A 21,729-nucleotide genomic window follows, 5' to 3' on the forward strand; every position below is an offset into this window, starting at 1 on the left:
AAATGACTCGAATTCACCAGACGTAAAACATGACCCTCTATCTGAAATAATACACCTGGGTCTGCTATAAGCTCTAAAGTAATCGCATAATGCTTGCACCGCCTCCCTTGACTTTGTCGTTTTTGTTGGATAAAGCCTGACAAATTTAGTACACGCATCAACAACAACTAACAAGTGTTTCATAGAACACTTCTTTCCTTCAATCGGTCCAAAATGATCGATATGAACAACGTCAAAAGGACTTATTCCTTTCGGAATATTGTGTAAAAAACCTTCATGTCTACCACTTTTATCTGAAAAAGCAATACACTTTAAACAATTTTTTATATGAACGTCTACTTTTTTCTTCATGTTTGGAAACCAATAAGTTTTGGAAATTATTTCTACCGTTTTGTCAACCCCTACATGACCCATTTCATCATGATATTTGTGTAATACGTTTGATTCCATTATTTCAGGGACACAGAATAATAGGTTGTTGTTATTATTTTTTCTATAAACTATACCATTACGCATTTCATATGTTTTACTTTCTGCCTCTTCCAACTGCACCTTAAGAGCTTTTAACTTACTGTCCCTGTTCTGACATACTACTAAATCCTGTTCGAACGAATTTCCCTCTACTACTAATATATGTGTGCTTCTACTTAGCGCATCTACGTGTTGCATGTTCTTTCCTGACCTATGTTGTACCTCATAGTCATAATTCTGTAATTCCAATGCCCATCTGGCTATTCTTGGATTCAACTCTTTTTTTTGAAGTGTGAGTGTTAACGAATTGCAATCTGTAACTATCTTGAACTTTCGTCCCGTTAAGTACACCCGAAATCTTTCCAACGCATAAATTATGGCTAGTGTTTCTAGCTCAAAACTATGGTATTTTGACTCCGTATCTGTAGTTCTCTTGGAGAAAAAAAATACTGGATGCCATTTGTCATCTTTTTTTTTCTGCATTAATACAGCTCCAAACCCAATACTACTCGCGTCAGTATGTAACTCTGTCTTATCATTCGGATCAAATAAGGCAAGGATCGGTGATTCTACTAATTTTCCTTTCAGTGTTTCAAATGATGCTAACTCCTCGCAACCCATACTAAACCGTTTTTCTTTTCTGGTAAGATCATACAAAGGTTTGGCTATCAATGAAAAATTTTTTATAAATCTACGAAAATAAGAACATAACCCCAGAAAACTTTGTAGCTCGTGAGCATTTTTTGGCAACGGAAAATTTTTAACAGCCACCAACCCTTCGTCATCTGCTTGTATGCCTTCACCGGTTATCCTATACCCTAAATATTTAACGCTTCTGTATAAAAATTCACATTTGTCTAGTCTTAACTCCAAATTATTTTTTACTAGTCTCTTAAAGACTTCCTCTAAAGTGGCTAAATGTTCTTCTACACTTTCTGTTGCAATCATAATGTCGTCAAGATATATTATCACTTTATTGTTTTTAATCATATCAGCAAAAATTTTGTTTACAAATCTTTGAAACGTCGAAGGCGCGTTTTTCAAACCAAACGGCATTCTTAAAAATTCGTATTTACCTAACGGTGTAACAAAAGCTGTGTATTTAACAGCTTCTTTATCCATATACACATGAAAAAACCCATTTTTCAAATCCAATTTCGTAAACCATTTTTTATTACCTAACTTGTCCAATAAATCATCTATCAAGGGCATTGGATAATTATCTTTTAATGTTACTTTGTTTAATGTACGATAGTCGACACACATTCTTAATTCGCCTGTCTTTTTCTTCACTAACACAATTGGTGAAGAAAATTCTGACTCACTTTCCTTAATAATACCTTTGGACGTATAGTCATCTAACATTTTTTGTAACTCATCTTTTTCTGTATATGCAAGTCTTCTTGGGGAGTAATTAAATGGTTTAACATTATCTAAACTGATCTTCATTTCACACTTTATCTCGGGTTCTTTTGGACGCACTGGTGTCAGATAACATTTAGTAAATAACTCTTCTAACAACACTTTTGTTTTAAATGACACTTCTGGACCAATATTACATTTTTCTTTATGTTCATCATTTATATCGATTGCTAAAATACTTTCTTCAAAAGTTTTTGCATCGTCACAATTACTGTCATCACTTAACTTTATATTTTTTTGATTTTTAAATCTACATTTTTCTTTTGGCTGATCTTTACAACAATTTTTCCATATTATCTTTGCATTGCTTTTTCTTAAAAAATCTCTACCTAAGACTGCTTGGCTGCCCATAGAATCATCAGCAACTACATAAAATTTAATCATTACATTTTTTTTATTCAAAAATATCAAACAACTTATTTCTCCAACTATTTTTAATTTACTTTTATTAAGGCCAAAATATTCTACATTCGAAATTTCATTTAACTTTACCCCTTCCGGTACACAACATTTTTTCAAAAAACTAATTGGGCTGCCAGAGTCTATTAGGCATTCTAAAAATAAGGATACTTTATATAAGCCTATAATTGACATACGAAAATACCTTACATAATTATTTTGTTGTTCGTTGACGTTGAATTTGTTACTGGGACAGACTGCAACCCGGTGTTCCAAACTACCGCATCCATAGCAAGCTCCGAATGGACGTTTCGGTTGACGACACTCAGCGGCAACATGCCCAGTATTACTGCAGTTAAAACATCTTAAGCCTTGCTTTACACGCCTTTCATTCGTCGACACTGTCCTAGCAGTATTTTGATTAACATCGCCAAACGCTGCTACCAATTTTTCTTTTGATTTGAACTGCTGCATCTTTGCAAGCATACGCAATTGTGGATCACGTATTCCATCAACAATGTATTCAACTAACTCTTCTTCCGACATATTTATCAGTAATGATAAAACAATTTTATCGTTGTAATAATCAACAAATTTTTCATCATCGGACCACAAACGTGTTTCAAATTTGCGACGCAATTGAACAACACTCTCTTTTGAGCCAAATACGGAAATCATTTGTTCGATCAATATTTTACTGCTTTGTGTAAGAACATTTGGTGTAGAGTGGAGCCAATTTTGTACTCTACCTTTTGCTTTCGCTATAATAAGTGTTCGAACTACACTGTCTTCTAATTCGTAAGCTTTTTCTAACGCTTCAAGTTGCGTAACCCAAACATTAAAATTGTTACCATCGCATTCCGGTAAAAATTCTTTTAATATTATGAGCGGTACTTCTTTTCTTTGTACTGAATGTTCACATTCGCTTAAACTCGAAGTGTTTAATTGTAATTGAGTCATTTTCTTTGTCAATTCATTCTCTTTTTCAAACAGATCACGCTCTTTCTTAAGCAACTCAATTTCTTTTTGCATGAGTTGCATTTTTTTTATTTCTTCTTCTCTAATAGTAGTTTCTGTTTGCATTTTTGCTTCCTTCGTTTCTTTGTTATTCACTTCCTCCCTTACAATTTGATTTCGCTCGTTACTCATAATTTCACAATTTTGTACAACAGACTGCTCAACTGCTTCATCACATTCTGGCGTCACTGTTTTTTTTATACTCATCGGCGCACACTCACTGCGAATATGCTGTGGCACTTTTGCTAAACGCGCAATCAACTGCGTTTTGTTTCCACCTACTTGCAACTTCAATTTTGTCAGCCAATTTTTTAGCTCCTCCACCGTTAGATCATCAAAACATAAAACGTCAGCTATGCCATCCATTCTTCACAGTTTTATATAAATATTTTAAATATATATATTTTATTACACACGGGCTTTAAAAAAAAAATATTTTTTTTTTTTTTACTTGATCCCACTTCTGAATTTTAGTAGAAACAACCAACATCTACTTTGTTCAACGGTCGTCACGCAACTGTCTCTTTTATTATTCTTTCTCTTAATTCTACCTTAGTTTACATGTGTATGCTTAATTCTATCTTATGACTACAATACTTATATACTATCATACATCTACAATACTTAAACTACTACATTATAGATGTATCGTATTCTTTGTGATCTAGTATGACTATGTGAATTACTTTACTTTTCATGCAGATTGTACATTTTTTTATGTATTAAATAAAAACAATCAAAAAAACCTAAGAGAAATGGAAATTTTAACACATTTTTGAATATATCATTAGTATTGGATGCAATTTAGGTTCAGGCTCTTCTTTCAATTATAATGGCTACTCATGTTAATTTCGTGGTTTTAGATGTTTAACATATAGTATTAACATTTACTTTTATTGTTTCTTTTATCTTGATTTTGTTTTTAAGGACTAATTGAATAAACAGTTATTCAATTTTCATATAACGTCAATAAATCATTTTTTTATTTGTGTATTGTCAAAACGGATGATAGGTTTGTTGTTGAACAACTAGAACCAGTTCGGTATTATAGCAAATTCTACAGGTGTCATCTTTGAATTCGTTTGATTTGCCCAAATATTTTCCATTCGAATACTGCGACCTCGTATTGCTTATATGAATATATAGGTATTTGGTTTTTAAACATGAAATCTATACTTTAATAATACTTCTAATATTATGAAATATGTTAAGTAAATAAAAAAAATTAATGCAGAATTATATTTAATAGGAATATTTTAAAAATATCATCAAGTGATTTTCAAACCAAAAAGAAATCGAAAAAAAAAATATGAAGGACGTTATATATTTTAAGTTAAAGACAGAAAAATTGATTTATTTTTTATTCTCGTTTTAACACACAGTAATATTATTCTGTTATTCAATTTTATTGAAAAGGAATTTTATTTTCACGAATTTTTAAATACAAGAAAGGATAACGCAATCGTACATACGCCAGTGTATTCATATTGATTATTGCTTACCAGTATATCAACTTCTGTGTGAACTTTTCGAAAATAACTTTATTTATGTCGAAAAAAAAATTAGCATGAGATTAAAAGGAGGTGAAAAATGAAGTGAATAGAGTTTGCTTCAAGAAGAAGAAAAATAGAGAATACTATAAATGAAATTCACAGCACCAAAACTATAGTATGATTCTTGTGTTAACACGAAAAAATACGATGATATGAATATATGGGAGATCGTTGGCACTGTAAATTGCTTATATAATGTAGTAAAATACTTTTTATGAGTAATTTTCATCAAAAAAAAAATTTTAATCTTGATTTTTAAATGTCGTATAAATTTTCCATCCAGCAAAAAATGATCATCCACCAAACCTTGTTCTTCGAGCACTCTTCGCCCTTTTACTTTGTGCATGTTTGTTTTGTATGTTAGGACCTATGGATCCTCGTCGATTATCTAGCATCTGCTTAAAACATCAACTTTTACTCTATTCAATCGCGTTTTTAAGATAATTTGTTCGCATGTGGTGATCCGAATGTAGCTCATTAAAATCTTTTCGGTTTATCGAATTTCACATTTTTTTCCATGCTCTTATACAAGTTTTGGCTATCTCGCTAGACTATTCGTAAAAAGGTTATTGTTTGTCACTATTTATTTGTTCCGCCATGTCTTCCGTTTTTGTATTGGAAATGTAAGCACCCTGCCATATTATAGAAAAACCGTCTGAATCAAAAGCTGATAAATTCCACTTCTTATACTAGATCCTTCTATCTATCTGTTGCCTCGCTATGCTGCATAGGTACTTCCAAAATTATAGCCAGGGGATCACTGTGTGTATAGATCGATTTCTCTATTCGTGATTTTGTGAAAGTTTGTTGTGACGTGATCTGGAAAATCCAAGTCAATTATAGATTTACGTTTGGTAGTATTATCGTATGGTTGCGATAGTACTACTACATACACATTATTTCCGGCTACTGCTTGCCAGAGAAAGTCTTGGGTAGCTTTGCAATGGTTGATATTAAATTATGATATCTTCATTTATTTTTTCTACGCACCACTTCTTGATAGCGTGAATATTTTACGCTACAAGCTGCACAGAAACAAATCAAAATCAAATCAGAGGTAGCTAGGTTAATATCTGTCTTTACAGGACATTGAACCATAGGACGGCATGAGGATAGGATAGTCCTATCCTGTAGTATATCTTGCAATGCGTGTGTACCAGCTCATGACACTAGAACACTTAATGTGTCTTTGTCCAGATCTGGTCAGAACTAGGTTAAAGTTTATAGGGGCCTCCTTCTTTAATTTACTTGGCGAATCACATGGCGGTAGCATTACCCAGACTCGTTTTTATAAATGGTTTTGGCTGGTTCAAGCTTGACTATTCTTTTACCCAGTGTTACGAGGATTTGTGGCTTTAAAACGGCGTTGGTAGCTAATAGAGGAGGATTGGTTCCTTTCTCCACTTCAACTAACTAACTAAACCTACTTGTTGCATATAATTAATTTTTGTGACTTTAGTATATAGAATTATACTCATTTAGAGTTCTACTACCTTTGTTTGCTTTAGGGCTTTAGGGTTTGCTTTAGGGCAATATATTTTTGTGTATTTTTCTTAAATTAATTCAACTGAAATTAATTCTACTTAAATAATTATTACGGGATTACTGACCGGTCACTACAGATTGAATAATCACCTATCGAAGTTAGGAATTCAATCCAACTCAGACTGCAGATACTGCAGGGAAGAGAGAGAAACGGCATACCATGTGCTTGGGGAGTGCCCGGCACTGATGCATAAGCGAAAGAAACACATAGGAGGGTATTTCATGGATCATAAGGATTCAAGACTGGGGAAGATAGGATCCATACTGTCTTTCATTAAAGAAATCGGACTTGGAGAAATACTCTAACCCGACAAAGGGGCACAATAGATCTTTTAGGTCGCAGTGCACGATCCCTTACTCAATAATAATTAATTATTAAATAATTATGGGATTTAAGTAGCCATTTGCAGCTTTACTTTAATCTGTGTATTGATTTAGATATAAGTATTTTTTTAAGAAAAATGTTTAATATGGGTATAAAATAAATAATAATGTCATCAAAAAATTTCATCCAGCTGACAAATTATCGTTGAGATGAATTTAAATGTTTCACAATTTCACTTAATGAAATAAGTGCAAATATCAACTTCACGGAAAATAACCAAAGCATGTAATTGAATTCGTAATGTGATGTAATGTCGGTATTTCTTGTTGTAAATATCCTTTGAATTGTCATTTTGGCAGAAAAATGCAGTGAAACCAACTGTGAATATGCCAACATAGGTAAATGTGCTGTACTGTGCTGTGCTGTACTGAGTAGTCGTCCTGTACTCCTCTGTATGTGCATATGTGCACCTCAACAAGTGCAACAGCACAGAGAAGCCAATGTGCATTTTTTAAAAATAAATTTTGAATTTTTATTTTACAAATTTATCGCTGCTTGCTTCCATAAAAACCATGAGACTGTCTTTCTTTTTCAATTTTTTTTTAAAACAATTTAGTAAAAAATAAAAAAAACCATAAAGAATTCAATTCACATTAAAAATGAATTGAATTAAAGTGCAACATTTTTTGCAATTTATTTTATCTTATTTTTTATATTTTTTATATATTTTATATTATTTTTTATTGTTGGCATTGAAATTATTCAAACATGGCTGCGATGAATCAAATAGCCCGTAGGAAAAGCTGTGAAATTTACTAAGGCCCATTTTGGTGCACATAATCGTCATCGCAGTGGAAAATTTACGTTTTATTACTTTTCATTGCCAATTTCCGCACATAAATTTCAAAGCTGAATTCTATATATGAAAAGAAGGGGAAAAAATGAATATCGGAAAGGAAAAATTTTTACAACCAATTCGTTGGTGATGGCGGAACAATGTCGTAAATTCACATCACGTTTCAAAAACATATTGATACGTGCGAATATTGGAGTAGGTTTCGTAAATGGGCAGCTTTCTTTCTTTGGTGTGCCGCCCTTACTTTACGCTCCTCTGTCATTTCTTTTGCTTCGAATGAAGACATTTTAGTTGTAGTAAATTTTCCTTACTTTTGCCGGGGTTATGATGTTATGTGGCTATGAATTGGTTTCAGCGCTTTTAGACGTTCTCACAATAACTAGCATATGTGTTTGAATGCTGGAATGGTATTTTATTTTATGTTAACTGAGAACTACCAGTAACCCATCGAATCAAAAAATCTATTGCTTTTCTTTATTTGTCAAATATTCTTCTAGTAGTTTCGATACATCGATTCGTAGTGTAGCCAAATAAAGGAGGCAATGATCTTAAATGTGCTAAGCATATACAATTGAAATTTTTTAAATGAATTACGTGCTGTGACATTAAAATACTTGACTTTTTTCGGAAACCTGCTATTTGTTTGATTTAGATATTTACTTACATTATTAAATATTTTTGTGATACTTAAAATTCATTCAAATGAAATAATGAATTAAAATTTCAATCATTCTAATAAAATAATAAATGAATTAAATTAAAAGTGTATTTGAAATAGTTAGGGTTAGTTTTGCAATAATGCTTAAGATTTGGGTTTATATTTTACTAGTTTGATAATGAACACTTAGAAGAGTTTTAGGGGCACTTAAGTGTTCAATAATGTCATAGAATTCATAAGTCTTAAATTCATATAATAATCTGGGCATAGCTTATGGGTCGGTTATGTATGTAATAATAATGTAATAAGCCTTATTCAACATTGGACTTATTCAAATGCTATTGTCTTCACCAATAAAGAGTCGAAACACATAGCTTTGGCTGTTATAGAGAATATCATTCCAGCTCTCATCTACTTTGAAGAATAACTCATATTTTCTCTCCATCGAGGGACCCGTATTACTGAAATGGTAAAACAGGTCAGTGTGATTCGTCAGATAGCTTGACAGCAGTCTCAGCTCTGATTTACTGAATGAGGGGAGGAGGACTTAATTATTTCTATTGTATTTTTCACAATAGTCTGTTAGATAACCTACCAGCAGACTTAGTTTTGTTCTACTAAGTTGTCTCTTTTACTTTTCTTTTAATTTGGATTACCCGGAATAGCACGCCAATAGCAATAACTTTACACAATTAACTTTTATATCAGAGACATGTTTGTGAACTAACTTATTCCACAATAACGCTTTAGCACACAGAAGTGAATGGCTTTATCAAGCCCTGCGAGATTATCTGCAGACTCATTGCATTGAACATACATACTTTCTTAATCTATAGACATAGCAGCTTTGTACTACTGAGAACAGGAACTTTACCGTTTCTATTGTATATCTTTAGAGTTTCTTATCTTATTCTCCTCTTTTCTTTTTATCTTATATAAATGTAAACCATAGTTCTTTGTTACATAACCCGTCAGCACCCTCAGTGCTCTTGATTACTCGGAGTATAATGACAATAGTGATACTTTTTCACAATTTAGTCTTTTATTAGAGACTTACTTGTGAATTAACTTATAGGTACACAGTATTCAATAGTTCATCCAGTTTCTGCGATATTGTCTGCGCACTCATTCTATCAGTCATTGGTATTCGCTTAAATTATACTAATCTTTTTATTATTAATTATATTATTCCTTTATTTGAATCACATTTAGGCGGTTTTTTGTTATAGTTTTCTTTAGAATAATGTTAATCAGTATTAGTTTTACTTTATTTCAGTGTTATCCAGAGTTCTTTTCCTTTATGAAAGAAACTTTGAAATGAACTGACTAATTTACTGCTTAGTTTATATTCATAACTGTAATAACTTCAATCGACTATTATAACAACGACACAAATTGAGTAAAACCTACGCGGTCGGGCACATACACCTACACATATTCACAGATTCTTACAAATATGAACTATCCTGTGACATATAAACAAGCACGCACACATGTACATTAAGGACTAATGAACATTTCATAATTCCCAATTTGATATGAAATCCCAGCGGATGCATAAGTAGCTTTCATTTACACAATACCTCTGACTCTGCCTCTGCGTCTGCCTCTACTTTACAATAGTCAGTGAAGACTGTGGCTGAAGCGAATGTTGCTGTTGGTGATGCTAGTGATGCTGGTGATGCTTGCTGATATGACCTCGTGTAAGTCATATCCTTGAGTTAAATGTACTTTGGATTAGCTAAGGAAGTTGGTTCTATTGAATTTTCGTATTTCGGGAATGAATTTCTTTGACGCACTCGACAGCGCTACTAATGCGTATGAAATTGTTAAGTGATGGCCTCAGTACGTGATCTGAATTTGAAAATTAATTGCATGACGGCGGACGTTAACTAAACAACGCCGCACTCACTGCCAGATACAATGATAAACCAACACCAACACCAACACCGACACCAGCACCAACAGCAACAACAAAAATGGTAACGAAAACAATGTATAATTCCAAAATAAAGTTGAGAATGTTAAAATGTTACGATGTGTGAAAGGCACCTGAAGTATTAAAACTGAACAAAAAAAAAAGTAAACAAAAAATAATATTTTTCTAACAAAAAAAATTTTTTTTTAGGTTGGCAGCATTGTTTGGCGTTTACTTATGCCTTTATTTTGTTAGTGAATATTTGTTGTTCATTCATTCATTTCTTGTTCTTGTTTTTGTTGTCAAGCTATTTCAACCCACTGTTGTTGTTGTTGTCGTTGTTGTATTGCAATAACCATGAGTTTTATATTATGTTTGTAACGTGCCTTAGCAGTCAATTTCAAAATTTCATCATTACATAGCAGACTAGGTCAAAATATATTAACCCCTCTGTGACCCTTATACACAACTTAAATTTTTTTTCAGATGTTTGTTTATTTCTTTTTTATTTATTTTTGTTTTTGTTTTTTGTTGTTTTCAAGTTATATATATTTTTGTTGTTTTGTGTAAACAAGAGTTGTTTGAATAAAATTTAAAAATGAAAACAAATAGAAGCTGCGAAAAAAAGTATGCATCACTTTAATCCTTGCCGCATTTGGTTGCTTTTGGCACGTTAGTGTTGCCATTTTGTTGGGATTTAAACAAAATGGCATCGGATTTCATGCAGCTGCAGCTATTTGTGTAGGGATTCTATTGTATTATTATGGCGCTGCGGTTCAATGCGTCGTGCTGCATTGATCGACGCCTCATGTTGCATGGCACAATATTGTTTGAACATTGGTTATTGCTTTCCTTTTTTTTTTGTTTTTGTTTTTTTTTATTTTTGCCTTCCAGAATGCATATTTTGTGCTGTTGCATTTTTAGTTTCCTCATGCAGCGCAGTTTGTTTTGCTTCCTGTTTACTTTTTCTGCATTCATTTTATTTAATTTTTTTTTAAATTTATTTTTTTTTTCTATTTTATTTTCTAGTTTCTTGTTTATAGTACTACAATTTTTATTTCTATTTTTAATTTCGTTTTTTATTGTTGGCTTATTTGCTTTGCTGCATTTTTCTTTTTGAAGTGCACAATAAATGCGGATTTGCTGTTATATTTTGTTCGTATTTATTGAGGTTTTGCGCATTTTTCACGAATTGCTACAATTTGTTTATTCAGCGGACATTCAAGATTTGCAGATTTTTCCTATCAAGCCCTATTATTCAGATAACAAATGATTTGTTTACATTTTAAGGTATTGCATTCTCTTTCACTTTTCACTTTACTTTATCAATATTAAAAATTATTGCATTGACATCCCTGATTACACACTTTATTGGTTTAGATATAATAAATTTGATGGAAAACAAAATAAAAAGTAATTTTCTAGTTATTCTGAACTAGATTTTCTTGTAACGTTGTGGAATTGCAAAAAAAAAATTAATTAAATTTATTAAAAAGTAGAAGTCATATTATTGGAACAATGTAGTTTCCATAACATAGGGAATTCTACCATTAGGTTAGGTTAACGATCTCTAGGGGATCCTGTTAGGCCTATCGGCCCATTGTGTTACTGTATATGTAGGAAGACTCAGAGTTTAAAATCACCTAGAACCTTTGGTGCAGCTCAGAATGTTGTTTAGTGGGAGTTCTTGTATCTCTAGGGGATCCCGTTAGGCCTATCGGCCCATTGTGTTACTGTATATGTAGGAAGACTCAGAGTTTAAAATCACCGAGAACCTTTGGCGCAGCGCAGAATGTTGTTTAGTGTGAGTTCTTGTAATTAATCAATATCCTCAAAAAAAAGAGGGTCCTAAAGTGTTGAGTCGCCGCCGTACATAAGCTGGGCAAACACAGAGTTGACCTCTACCATTAATTATAGTTTACTTTCCATTGTATTTGTTAAGTTAAGAACCTTTACGAGTATTTCTAACAAGGTTTATGAAGGATTTTATATACTATTATGAAATAAAAATAATTTTTTAACTTATATTCTGTTAGATTTTAGTTGCGATATAGCAGAAAAAAAAAATTTTATTAATAATGCTTTTGTTCAACATAATATGATTCTGGTTCTATTGGGAAACCATATTTTTTATTAATTAAAGTTTATTTTTTCGTTAAGTTTTGCACCTTACATAAATGTTAATATCAATAAAAATAAATGTTTATAATAAATATTATGAAATTTTTATTATTATTTTATTTTTATTATTATATTATTTTTATTATTATTATTAATTTTATTATTATTTTTGCAAACCGCTGTTTACGGCGCATTTTACGTACCTATTTTTTGGTCACGTACAATCACTAATGCCAGACTTTTGGAGATTACTGAGCGAAATGGCATATTAAATGATAACAAAAAGAGAACATATATGGTAGATGGCTCGGTGATTCCTTAAGAAAAGATACGCGCAGTATAGTTCTTTCAGCCTTAAAATGGTACCCGGCTGCATCAAGAAAAAGACGACGTCCACAATGGAGACGAACAGTATTCACCGAACATCCAAATCGTTTAACGAGCGTACATACGTGGTACGAATAGAGATAAATATATCAAAAAAGTGTAAAAAGAGGGAGAGGGTAAACCAACACCTGAAATATCTGAACTACGCTGACTGTATAGTGTTCGTCTCTTCAAAAAAATAGCTCCTACAAGCAAAAATCAACGATCTAGTAAAAATCTAAGGTTGAGCTACGTGTTAAGGTTGCTTAAACCAAAACATACATTGTCAAGAGTACATTAACAACTCCTTTTACAATTGATGGTCGATAAATCGGGTACGTCGATGAGTTCTGCTATTTGGGTAGCTACATTAATACACATGGGGGTGCAACAAGAGTTGTGGATAGCAGAATATCAAAAGTCAGAATAAAACTCAATAATCTCCGCAGTGTATAGAATTAAAATGAAATATATCCTCAAACAAAAGTCCAATACAATACTTGTGTAAAATCTGATCTATTGTATGAATCAGAAATTTGAAAATATAAAATTTCAAATATAAAAATACTTCAACAAACAAACCAAGAAGATGTCAACAAACATGTCAAGCGTCGGAAATATAACTGACTTGCCCACACTCTTCGAAAGCCGCACGACGAAATATGTAACGCAACACTTCAATGAAAGCCCCATGGTGACAGACACAGAGGAAGACCATGTAACACCTGGAGAAGAATGATAACAAATGAAATTTTTGAACGGCAAATCTTTAAATGAATATCTTTATATTGCTAGAGATAGAAATTGTTGGAGATTCTATATAACAAGACTATGCCCCTGATAGAGTATGGCTAATAATATTAAAAATTGAGAACATCTCATTTATTTGAAATAACTTTAGATATATAATGCTTTAGAATTAAACATTAAAAATATCATGCTTTAAAATTTCAGAAGTATTATAATTTAAATTCTATATAGAAAACCAAAATATATTTTATAAAATCTTAAAGTCTATATAGCATAAAAATTGAAAATTAAATCTCCATAAAGCAGTTTCAATTTCAAAGAAACCCACAAAATTTCTATAAAAATTTTCGAGAAACCAAACGAATGTATGTCACATATTCCAAAGAAAAAGTGGACGATAGCAAGGGTATTAACATCGATGCATGCTGTACACCGCAAATTTTATTGAACATGATAATGAAACCAGCATAATCGAAGTGGGTAAGGATAAGGGTGAGGGTAAGCTGCTGTGCCATAAGCAACAGCATTTAAAGCATAAAAGAAACATTTCCGCTTGTCGGAAGCACACATTGATCCATTGCACTTACTACAATGGAGTAGTGGCTGGCAGTTAGCTCCTAACTGTCCGAACTTATGCTGGCACAACTCTGTTTGCGTCTTTGCCTTTCTGTCTGCCTGTTAGTGCGTAGCTTCGTACGTGCGATTATTGTGGAACATTTTAGCTGCTGTCATGTCTAACAAGAGTCGACGTGAGAAACTGAAACGAACTGAATTTGGTCGCTTGGTATTCGTGGACTTATACTGTATGTTCCGAGCTTGGCACGCACATCCAAAGGCATAAAGTGCTGCATTTGTCTAGCAGAAATTTTATTTTTGCCTGTTGGTTATTCAAATTTGAAACATATTGGCAGATAAAGGTGCCTACAGTTATATGAAATGGCAGCGCATTTAAAGTGTTCAATCACTCAAAAATTATTTAAATCTATTAGACTGAAATGTTTTAAAAAACGTGGACATTCGTATTTGTATTAAGTTCTCATAAATTCCTCTATCTAGAATTAATCTGGTATTAAAAATTCAAGAATTCTATATTTTGCTCATAACTTTAATTTGTAGTAATTCTTTTAAAACTTCTGCAACTCTTATTTTTAATGAAATTACAGTGTACACATCATAGTGTAAACATAGTTGTAAACTATTTCCCTCAACGTAAATCTAGCATATTTACAAGCCATTCTCATTACTTTTCATATGCTTACAGAGTCACAAAAAGATTTTTATTCATTATCACAAAGGCAATAGTCACAAAATTGCCTGTAGAAGGAAGGATACCGAATTTATCCAGTGTACAACACCAACAACACCAACAAAACTAACAACAACCACAACAACTGCATAACTAAAGCCGTTATATCTATATTTATACGTACGTAAACTTCTCAAAGCACTTTTAGGAAGGTCGCTTAAAGAGAATTCCATAGGACCCAAAACCAAAATCCAATTTACTTGCTCGTGCACTTAACGTGCATAGCACATACGAGTGCACTAAACAATTTTGTGGAGGCATAAGCTTGTGGCGATATGACAGCATTTTGTGTTGCCTGTTGTTCCATTGCGGCATTCAATGGTTCCACTCCTCCATACCGCCATTGCCTTATGCTTGTTGCAGTTGTTACAACTTCAACATCCAGCAAGAATTGATGTAATGTTACTTTAACGAATGTCAACAAGGAACTGCTACTGTTGGGTTTACTTTTGTGGGATTCCATGACGAAAATACAAATGAAAACAAAAATCGTAAAATTGTAACTGAAAGAGGAAATACGAAAAATTAAGTGAAAAAAAAACCAAAACAAAATGTGTTATATCGTAAAATAGTAAAATTTGCCGGTTTTATCTTCTCTCAAAGTAAACAAAACAAAATTCCGCAAGTTGGTTCTCTCGCTCACATTTGAAGCTTTTACTATTGGAGTAGTGTTGCCAACTCTTATAACTTTAAATGTTAGAACTAATTTTTTAAATTAAATTTAATTTTAACGCCAGTTATGACGACAATGACGATTTTTTTTAATAAAAACTATTGTATTTAATAGAAAGGTGTCTAACAGTAGTGAATTGCAACAACAAAATATTTATTTATTTTTATTTGAATTTTTGGTACCATATGGCTGTTTCGAGTATTGCTAAATACACACCATCAGTAGCCTTGAAATTATTTCTTAAATTTGTTTTTTGAGATTGTAAGTACCAATTGAACTCGTGCCCTGTCAAATTTGCAGTTCAGAGTCAACGTTCATTAGCTAACTAACCCTAAGCCGAACTTGACTTGTATGTTCGAATTTGAAATTTTATTAATTTGCTGTGAAAGTTCATTCACAAATTCACTTGCTGTGTTACAGTAGAATGAAATCGTACCCCAGCTGTGAAATAATTGCATTAATTAATTATATTTATATTTTTAATTGTTAAGTCTTGTAATTTAATTTAACTATTTTAAAATAATAAAGTTGGAAATCAATTAAAAAATTACGAAAACGCTCGTATTTTTAAACGCCATTATTTATTGCATGATTTTATATTATTCTTGTGTATAGAACCTTATCTAGGAATGCACAGTCAAAAATTTAGTTAATTAATAAATAATAGAGATTTTGTTGTGTGATTTACTATTGTTCAAAATATCCCTCTATTAAGAAATTATAAACGCTTTAAGGATTGCATAAAACTAACAAAGAATAACTTAAGAATTATTACTGGAATACTAACCGGTCATTGTAGTTTAAATAACCACTTAATAAAGTTAGGAATCCAATCCAAATCCGACTGCAGATACTGTAGGGAAAAAAGAGGAACCGCATGCCATGGTGGAAAGATTGGCTTTATACTGTCTTTCATTAAAGAATTCGACTTGGAGAAACACTCTAATCCGACTTAGGGGTACATTAGATCTTTTAGATTGCAGTAAGGGATAACCTTACAGAAATTACAATGCTTTCAAAGTTTTTTTATGAGTCTAACTATAAACAGTTTTTTTTAAATTTTATTTGTTTAACTTCAATTATAATAATTTTTAATAATAATTTTATTTTTTAATGTATTCTATAATTTCTTCATTGTGATATATACAGTCAAACTTCCATAACTCGAACTTCTATTACTCGAATTTTCTGCAACTCGCACTAAAAAAATGCAACAGTGTTTTAGAATGTAAATTGCATACAATTCTGCTTCCATAACTCGAACTTCTATAATTCGAATTTTTCTATAACTCGAATAAAAATATTGTTACGTGGCAATAGAAATATGGAAAAGTGTATTCTATGAGTCGAATTATTATTTTAAGTATGAATCCATTTTGATGTTAGGAGAATTTTCTTTTTCTAAACCAAATGTGTAAGTTTTTTTGTGTAAGTGCATAAAATTGGCATTTCTTGCTCCGAATATGACATTTAAATTGCAATCATTTGAATAGGGAGTAATTCAAAATTAAAAGTATAACTATCGCAACAGAATCGTAAAATAAGCCCTAAAGTATATAGAAGCAAATAAAAAGAAGGGTATTATACTTATGGCTTGCATAAATCATGTCATAAAAACTTGATGTAAGTAGTCAAACGATAGCACACTGCTTTAAAAAAGATGGATTTGGTCAATTTTCTACTTGGGATGAACAGGACGACAGTCCTTTAGTTTTCGTAATGAAGATTGTGAATTGATGAAACAGAATTATTAAGCGAGGTTTAAAGTAAATAAAATAACTTCCCATGCTACTCTTAACGATTATATTGTGCTTGACAATGAAATTTGTATATCAAGCTTTCCTACATATGACGATATTATTGAGCTTTATTGCTTTGAATTAGTGGATCCGATTCTAAGCGCAACGGAAAGTGATAATGAGGGTTGGGTGGATGAAATTGTTCGTCAGCGTTCCAAGAATGAAGTAGAAGACACATTCAAAAGTGTTAATTTTTATTTGCAAACGAATGATACTACAACTAGTAATCACTATAAGACTAACTTCTAAATATTTTACTTTTACTTTCTTCATAAATCGAACCTTTTCTTTGCAAAATGTTATGGTAGTTATAGAAGTTTGACTGTATAAAATATTGTTGAATTGTATTAATATTATATAGTACCCTGATAATGACTATAGATTTTAGTCGAAATATCGGTTAGAATAAAATCTTTTAAAAATAAATAATTTTTTAAAAAGTTTATTATTTAACTATTGACCAATAAAACTATTGACCCGTTAAAAAACAAAATTATTATTTAAAATATTTGGTCATTAAAAGAATAATTATTAATAATTTTTAATATATTTTTTTTACAAAATTATTTAATTATTAAATAATTAAGTAATACTTATTTCAATCGCATGTGAATTCGTATTGTTCACGTGCTTTGCTTGAGGGCACAAATGCAAGTCTATACCATGCTACTCTCTTTATGCTCTTTCCCCACAATCAAAACGAGCTTTAAAGAAAAGCTTTTACGTGATTTATGCCAGCACAGAAGCAAAGTCACACAAATAGTTGTCCTATGCGTGCAATTCACTTCATTAAAGTCGTAAAGTAGAAAGGAAAATAAATTTACACGAAGGCAAAATTATAGCCGACGACAACGAAACTGAAAAGCCGAATACAAACGATGCTGAACTCAACTAAATTGAATCGTGCCTGTCATCGTTATTAACCTCGTAGCTATTGTCGCACTGTGTGCAATATGAAGCTGAGCCATCGGAAATAATCCGTTGTGAGGATTTGAATTAGTTGCGAGTTGAAGCTTGTTGACATCGGTACCGGATGCGGACAAATATGCTGCGATGCGACAACGCTTAAATTTTGATTGTTCTTTACAACGGCAACAAAAACAAAAACAAGAACAACGCGACAGAAATATCGTCAACGAAGACAACATATCAACAGCATCAATTTTAGTATCAGTAACCGAAAGAATCGGAACCGAATTGTCGGAATCTGTGTCGAGTTACAAGTGAAAATCGTAGCGTTGTGTGGATTCAAAAATGAATGGACAGTGAAACATACTAAATTATAGAGTAAACGGTGTTTTGTTGTTTTGCACTTTAGAACCGGAAGTGACACCATATTGGCAGTTGGCATTTGAAATTAGTTGCAAACGCGTTGCATACAAAAAAGAAAATACTTTGTGAGGAAAAAAAATCATTTTTTAAATAATAGAACAAAATACAATATTTCCACTTGGCGAATTTTGTTATAAAATTTCAAAAATAATAGCAACTTTTACGTTTTTACCCATTTTTGCGCGGAGGAGAAAACTGACCGTACCTACGACCGCTTTACATTTGGCAGCAGTTCCGGTGAAATGCAATTTAGTATTTGCTGCCATTCTCGTTGTAAATGGCGTTCTAGTTGCAATTGTAGTTTGCAGTAGTTGCAGTAGTTGTCGTAGTTGGAACACTTGCCACGTGGTCCTTCATAAATTCATTTCATTAAATTTTTTTTTTGACAAATTTTTTTGCTGTGTATTTTTTTCGTCTACTAATAACGTTGTTTGTGTTTTGCGTGCGTGCGTTTAAGTGACGTTGTGCGTAAGTAGCATGTATGACATTTGTTGTTGTTTTTTTTTTTGTGATCTGTGCACTGTGAAATTTAATGTTTGAAGCTGCAGCGGACAAACCAGTAGCCGCAACATCAGCAGCGCATTTCCTGCGCATTTTAATTCAAGTGGCAATTCAACGAATTTTCATTTGCGCTTCGTACTGGCAGTAGTATCTGCTCGCTGAAGTATCTTTATGAATGCTGAAAACTGTTGAAAACTGCTGAAAGTGCCAAAGGTAAATGAAGTGCGATATTTCGTTATTTTAATATGAAATTTACACAAAATATTTATATTTATTTAGAAATTATATTTTTGAGAATATTAATAAATTCATATATGGATTCATTATTTAAGTTAAGCAAATAATATTATGCATTTTAATGACGCTCGCTGTATTTCACTGTACACCAAAATAAATTATATTTGCTTGCATAAATTATTGGGTTTAGTATCTCACTTATCTATTCGAATGATTAATTTAGGCAACTAATTATGTATGCATAATAACATTAAATAAAAATATGTATTTTATGTTTTATGCATATATGACTAATTATATACGGTGTTTGAAAAATGATATGTAATTATTTTATTTTAGCTTGTTAACATGAAAATGTCGAATTTTTGTGAATTTAATTATAATAATTTTTTTTGACTTGTTAATATAAAAATATTTAATTTTTGTGAATTTAATTATAATAATTTTTTTGACTTGTTAACATAAAATTATTTAATTTTTGTGAATTTAATTACAATAATTTTTTTCAACTTGTTAATATAAAAATATTTAATTTTTGTGAATTTAATTATAATAATTTCTTTTGACTTGTTGTTAACATAAAATTATTTAATTTTTGTGAATTTAATTATAATAATTTTTTTCGATTTGTTAATATAAAAATATTTAATTTTTGTAAGTTTAATTATAATTGCTTATTGACTTGTTAACATAAAATTAAAATATTTTTAATATTATAAAATTTTTTTATAATTTACTGAGATTAGTTCGTTTATTTAACACATAAAATTATAAAAGTTTTTTTTTAAATAAAAAATTATAGTTATTGAATTGTGTTAAGTATTTGATCATATTTCAATTTTTATACAAAATTATTTATAACACAAATATTTCGGTCTATTTATTAGATCATCTTCAGTGTACAATAATACTAAACAAAAAAAGAAATTAAATATTTAAATACATGTAAATAAACATATATACATATATCCAAAACAAAAAACGAAATGACAAAATGTTTTTTGACGAAATGTTTTTTTAACATATAAATTTATTTATAATTTAAGTCAAAGTAAATCATAATTTCCGAAAAAACAATGAAGTTTGATATTAAGATCAAAAAAATTTTTTTTAAATGAACCCACAAACAATGGAACATAAATTATAATTTTAAATTTATTAATTATGAACTAAATTTTTCTATGGTTGATCAGAGACCTATAGATTTGTGCAAGACCCTCTGTGTGTTTTTTGTAGCTTAACATCTAATTATATCTCTAATTTTGGGGAACATCAATAATGTGTAATATATCCAGCATAAGTCAACGACGACAATTTGACGCATCGTTGATGATCTGTACTTCTTCAAAAATTAGAGAATGGTTCATCATGGAGCAATGGGTTGATAATGTTGTCTTTTAATCATTGGGAGTTGATCTGCGCTTTATGTCGTGTTTGTGGTCAGAAATTCTCGTCCTAAGTTGTACCAACGTATATAAATTATGTACGGATAGTTAAGCCAATAGATGTTTTCAAACACGACTGATGATAGGTATTTGGAGGTATCCAAAACAGCTACATGGTTAGCTTGAAAACCTAGCTTCATTAAATATTTAAAGATTTTAAGATTTTAAAATATCCCCGCTATTATCTTTTTTGCTACTTGAAATGGATTTCTGTATTTATGTACTTATATCAAATAAAGCCAATAGATGCTTTCAAACACCACTAATGAATGGTGTCTCGAGGTATCTAAAACAACTGTATGGTTACCTCATAAAAATATTTCATGAAAGTAAAAAATTATTGAATTTTAACAATTTTAAATTATTATCCTTTTCGCTATTTGAAATGGGTTTCTATACTTCTATACTACTATTATATACTTTTATTATATATTTTTTATTTATATACTTACAATTAAATCAAGAGATACTGAGAAAGGGCGTTTGGAGGAATCCAAAACAGCTGTGAGATTAGTCAAAAAAATAACTTGAATAAAATTTAAAAAATTTTTCGTTGTAAAATTTTTTATCATAATTTTTCAATTTAAATTAAGAAATGAATTATTTAATTAGAAAATATATCTTATAATATTTGTTTGAGAGAAGAGAAAAATTTCTTGGATTGAAGAGGTTTTTGAAAATATTGAATTGCAATAACAAAATTTTTATTATTAATTTATTGAATTAAATATAAATCAAGAGCTAGCCATATTGACCATACATGTTAACTCGTTCGGGTATTGCCAAATATCTATCATCATTATAGAAATTATGAGGTATTTAATTATATTTAAATATACTCATAAACTACATAACATTTTTTGTATTTAACAATTAATTAATAATTTTTTAGTTTGCAAGTACCCAAATTTTAACTTATATCCTACTAAATTATTCATAAAAAATATTTTTAGACTTCAAATATTAAGGTTTGAACTCATACCCGACTTAATTTAAAGCATAGATTCACGTTTTAGCTAACCGATCAAATATTGT

Source organism: Teleopsis dalmanni, chromosome 1 (genome assembly GCF_002237135.1).
Source record: "Teleopsis dalmanni isolate 2A chromosome 1, ASM223713v2, whole genome shotgun sequence".
Classification (NCBI taxonomy): Eukaryota; Metazoa; Arthropoda; class Insecta; order Diptera; family Diopsidae; genus Teleopsis; species Teleopsis dalmanni.